Source organism: Trichomycterus rosablanca, chromosome 8, assembly GCF_030014385.1.
Source record: "Trichomycterus rosablanca isolate fTriRos1 chromosome 8, fTriRos1.hap1, whole genome shotgun sequence".
NCBI lineage: Eukaryota > Metazoa > Chordata > Actinopteri > Siluriformes > Trichomycteridae > Trichomycterus > Trichomycterus rosablanca.
This window is the reverse complement of record NC_085995.1, coordinates 30,388,754-30,394,753: the sequence shown is the minus strand read 5'-3', so window position 1 is coordinate 30,394,753 and position 6,000 is coordinate 30,388,754.

Sequence of the window (6,000 nt, the reverse complement as noted above, 5' to 3'; positions counted from 1 at the left end):
AACTCCATGCCCAGGAGAGTTAAGGCAGTTCTGGGAAATAATGGTGGCCACACAAAATATGGACACTTCAGGAACTTTCACTAAGGGGTGTACTCACTTTTGTTGCCGGTGGTTTAGACATTAATGGCTGTATATTGAGTTATTTTGAGGGAAGAATAAATTTACACTGTTATATAAGCTGCACACACTTTTCATTGTGTCAAAGTGTCATTTTGTCAGTGTTGTCCCATGAAAAGATATACTTAAATATCTGCAGAAATGTGAGGGGTGTACTCACTTTTGTGATACACTGTATATGTTTACTAACCTTGTTTATGTAAACTTTATAAACCTTCTGTACCTTTACCGTCTTTCATTATTACAAACCCCATTTCCTAAAAAGTTGGGACAGTATAAAATGCCATAAAAAATTCTCCTGAACGTTTATTTACCTGACATAAGCACAACGTAAAGATTTGTAATGTTTTCACTGATGGACTTCATTGCATTTTGTAAATATAAAAACACAATTTTAGGGCTGCTCAGGTGGCGCAGCAGTAAAAGAACGCTAGCACACCAGAGTTGGGGTTTCGAATACATCTTATCGAATCTCAGCTTTGCCTTCCGACTGGGCTGGGTGGCAGTATGAACAACGATTGGCTGTTGTTCACAGGGTTAGGGGTATAAAGTCAGATCATAGGTCCTCATAATAATAATGCTGATGGGGGTGTGGCCCTCCATACACAGTGCCCGTCGGTGTATGAACTCAAGCAGGTGAAAAATACAGTCTGTACTGACTGTACGTGCCGGAGGGGGCGCATGTCAGTTGAGAGGCATCCTCAGTCGGCGATGAAGGGTCGAATCAGTATAGAGGACGCATTCAGGGTAATTGGACACGAGTAGATTAGAGGAGAAAATTGGGGGGAAAAGACACACAATTTGATGCCTCCAACACACTCAAAAAGTTGGGACAGAAGCCTGTGTTACATCACTTTTCCTATTAATGTCACTTATTAATGTTTTGGGAACTAAGAAAATAATTGTTACAGGTTTTTTTTGCTGTGTTGTTTATGCCTTTAGGGCAGTTGTAGGTTAAGATACTGGACTAGTAAGCAGAAGGTCACTGGTTCAAACCCCACCACTGCCAGGTTGCCACCGTTGGGCCCTTAAGCAAGGCCCTTAACCCTCAATTGCTCAGATTGTAAGTTGCTTTGGATAAAGGCGTCTGCTAAATGCCAAAAATGTAAATGTAAATGTAAAATGTAGATGCGTTTTTCCCCATTTCCCCCAATTTAGCGTAGTCAATTCGTCTTTTGCTGCTGGAGACTCCAGTCGTGTCCGAGGAGGGTATATTCGCCTGCCTCATGCTCCCTCCAAGGTGTGTGCAGTCCGCTGACCCCTTCTTATTCGGCCAGACATTCGGTGAATTTGCACATGGAGAGCCACACACTGTTTCCCGTGCTCCTCCACTTCCTGTACAGGCGACTCGGGCTTCTAACCAAGCTTCTTACACAGCGTCGATGACCCCACCCACATTAGTCCGGTCTTTTACCCACCCTGCAAACTTTAAATGGCCAATTATATCTGCTGCAGGTATTGCCAATTATGCCTGCTAGAGGGCGCCCAGCCGACCGGTAGCAGAGCTGAGGTGCAAACTCAGGAGTTCAGAATCTCACCGATGGTGTGCTAGCAGATTATTGCAGTTTTACTAGTGGAATTTCTGCTCATTTTTACTTGACAGAAGATTTTAGCAGCTCAGCAGTTTGCGTTTGCCGGTGTGTGTGTCTGATTCTCTTTATTATGCATTATACATTTTTAGTAGGAGATAAATCTGGACTGCAGGCAGTGTAGTCAAGCACACAAACTCAATGTCTACAAAGCCACACTGTTGTGACATGCATGTTATCCATGCTGCTGGCACTGATCCATAACCATGAAAGATGATCTTCTTTTGGGCATATACACTGAACAGCCATAACATTAAAACCACCTCCTTGTTTCTACACTCAGTCCAGCTCCACTTGCCATATAGAAGCACTTTGTAGTTCTACAATTACTGACTGTAGTTCATTTATTTCTCTACATAGCTTTTTTAGCCTGCTTTCATCCTGTTCTTCAATGGTCAGAACCCCCACAGGACCACCACAGAGCAGATATTATTTAGGTGGTGGGTCATTCTCAGCACTGCAGTGACAATGATATAGTGGTGATGTGTTAGTGTGTGTTGTGCTAGTATGAGTGGATTAGACACAGCAGCGCTGCTGGAGTTTTTTAAAAACTGTCCACTTACTGTCCACTCTATTAGACACTCCTGCCTAATTGTTTCACCTTGTAGATGTAAAGTCAGAGACGATCGCTCATCTGTTGCTGCTGTTTGAGTTGGTCATCTTCGAGACCTTCATCAGTGGTCACAGGATGCTGCCCATGGGGCGCTGTTGGCTGTATATTTTGGTTAATGGACTATTCTCAGTCCAGCAGTGACAGCAAGGTGTTTAAAAACTCCATCAGTGCTGCTGTGTCTTATCCACTCATACCAGCACAACACACACTAACACACCACCACCAAGTCAGTGTCACTGCAGTGCTGAAAATGACTCACCACCCAAATAATACCTACTCTCTAGTTGTCCTGTGGGGGTCCTGACCATTGAAGAACAACATAAAAGGGGGCTAAGAAAGCATGCAGAGAAACAGATGGACTACAGTCAGTAATTGTAGAACTACAAAGTGTTTCTATATGGTAAGTGGAGCTGATAAAATGGACAGTGAGTGTAGAAACAAGGAGGTGGTTTTAATGTTATGGCTGATCCGTGTATATGCATATATTTTGGTCCTGCATTTAGCAATTTTAATTGGACTGAAGCTGGAACAATACCTTCTGGGTTGTGCACACACTATTACTTAGGACAGAAACAAAACGCTGAATGAGCTCTGCTGCTTAAAGCATCTAGTTCTTTCAGATTGTATTGATCTAGGGAGCTAAACAGAGACCAGTCAATGAAATCTGGCATCTAGTACATCACTGTTAATGACATATTAGTTTTAAGTCAGGAGCAGTGGTGGAGTTTTTTGGTGCTTATGGTAGCTGTTGTGAAAACCGATTGTACCAATTAAGATAGAAAAAAACAAAAAATTAATATCAATTAAAATATCCAGTGGTGGCATGTTGGAGCAGCTGGTGGGTCCTTGCAAGGACCTGTGTTTAATCCTCATTACCGTTTACTCTACCCAAGCTCACATGGATTTCCTCCAAGTATTCTGTTTTTCTCTCCACCTCGTAAAATCAAACAAAGAACTTGCTGCTCTAAATTTCCCACAGTATTAAGTGACTGAGTAAACGTTCAAGTGTGTGTTGCCCTTTTGTGGTGTCCTGTCCGGGATGAGTTTCTGCCCTGCTCCCAGTGTTTCTGGAGGGTATCAGATCCACTGCTGACCATGGTCCAAAATTAAAGCTACAAGAACTGCAGGATTGAATGAGAAGCGTGTTTATCTAGTTGTAATAAAACGGTATATTGTAAGCTTTCACAAAGTTGGAATTCATATCAGGGCTGCCACTCAGAAACATTTCTTTATTTATTTATTTTAAGGTCATGTTTTACACACTTTGGTTACATTTATGACAAGAACATGTAGTTACCCGTTACACAAGATTCACATCAAGTTTTAATTTAAGTCTTGAACAATTTTGTATCTCCAATTCACCTGACTGCCTTTGGACTGTGGGAGGAAATTGGAGCTCCCGGAGGAAACTCACACAGACACAGGGAGAACATGCAAACTCCACACAGAAAAGTCCCAGACCGCTCCACCTGGGGATCAAACCCAGAATCTTCTTGCCGTTGAGCCATGTGCTACCCCCATTCAGAAACATTTGCACATTCACACAACTTTGTGTAAGACACAAAAAAGCTGGACCCTAAAGAACTAGAAAAAAATGTTGGTCTAATGTGTCAACCATAATTCATACATCTAAATTAATTTCTAGATTCCTAAAGGTATGTGTAGCCATCTAGTCAAAAATCATTAGGTCCATTAATTACTTTGCCAATGTTGACTGCAGCTTAAATATTTTGTGGCTGCAGTGATAAAAATGGGCATTTAAAATAAATTGCATTAATTAAAGAAGTTAAGTGGTTCCATTTTTTATTTTGATGGCACTCTTTGACTAAAACTTTAAATTAGCCTTTCTTTTCTGCATGTTTTACTGCAGTTAAATGAAAATCCCTGCAGAGGGTAAAACACCATAAAAAGCCCTGTCAGCAAACACTATGTATTATCACACACACACTAATAATTTATAGAGGAGAGTATGGGTAAATGCTCTGGGAAATGGTTGTTTTATTATTTTAACATGGGGTGGCAGATATTAACATGACCTATAAACATTTCTAGAACTATGTTCAGGTTACATTCATGACAGGGCAGGTAGTTACAGGTTACACATCACATGATTCAGCAGCTCAAGTTTAATGTCAAACACCATCACGGGCAGTTTTGCATCTCCAGTTCACCTAACTTACATGTCTTTGGGGGGAAGAACGGTGGCTAAGTGGGTAGCACTGTCGCCTCACAGCAAGAAGGTCCTGGGTTCGATCCCCAGGTGGGGCAGTCTGGGTCCTTTCTGTGTGGAGTTTGCATGTTCTCCCCATGTCCGCGTGGGTTTACTCCGGGTGCTCCGGTTACCTCCTACAGTCCAAAGACATGCAAGTGAGGTGAATTGGAGATGCAAAATTGTCGAAAACTGTGTTCGATATAACCTTGTGGACTGATGAGGCATGTGTGATGAGTGGGTACCGTTCCTTTCATGGATGTAACCAAAGTGTGGAACATGACGTTAAAATCCTAATAAAACAAATGAAACAAACATGTCTTTGGACTGTGGGAGGAAACTGGAGCTTCTGAAGGAAACCCACACAGACATGGGAAGAACATGCACACAGAAAAGACCAGGACCTCTCCACCTGGGAATCAAACCCAGGACCCACCAAACCACCAGGCTGTCCAAATACAAGTAAATGCAAATTTAAACAACAAAGTAATACAGACATAACATTAGCCGAGTTGGCTAATGTCAGTACACTACATGGCCAGTACACACTTCAGACAGTGGTGGATGTGGCTGCTAAATTAGCATGAACTGCAAATGCTATGAAGATTCAAAAGGTCAAACAGCAAAAAAGCACTTACTACTGTATTCAAAACCACCTTTAGAGAATAAACGGTCAGCACAAGAACTGTCCACTGTCAGCTTAATGGATTGGGTTTCCATGGATGGCTGACATCACCATTTACAATGCAAAGCAAATCATCATCATTTAAGTTGGCTACTATACATTATATGTAAAGCTTTATAAGGAAAAATAATGATATGAGGTTTTTAGGTTTTAGTTTTATTGAAGAGAAATCTTAATTACATGGGATGAATTGAATGAGACTCTGGACCAGGTCTCTGTAATATAACATTTGCACCTGACCTCAGAAAAGCTTTTGTGGCAGAACAATACTAAATCTATGCAGTCATGTTCCAAAATGACAGAGATTTTCCTATACAGTAGAGAATGTTTCAACAGCAAAGTCAGAACAGTTATTGAAGTAGAGTTCACTATTAAAAACATTGGGTTTAGGGTGAAATAATGGTTTGCCAGATATTAATGCATATGAACCACAACTGTACGTATGTCCTCACCTGTTCAAAATCTACTTTTATTACCCTTGGTGTTTAGACAATGTATGTGCTTGGACAGTCAGGGAATTACAGAGAGCAGAATATGGTTAAGGTAATGATTTAGCTTTATTGATCTCATAAATGGGCAATCTGAATTGTTTTGCTGGCCATGACATTTACTGAAAAGAGCAAATGAATAGCAGAGGATGTAGCAGGATCAATAAAATCAATCAGACATTTAATCCACCACAGACTAAAGTTTGGCATTGCTTCTAAATATTGGTCTTGAGTATCGCTTAATCAGAAAAAGTCAATTATTTATTTTACATAAAAGCCCAGCTATGAATAAGTAGCAT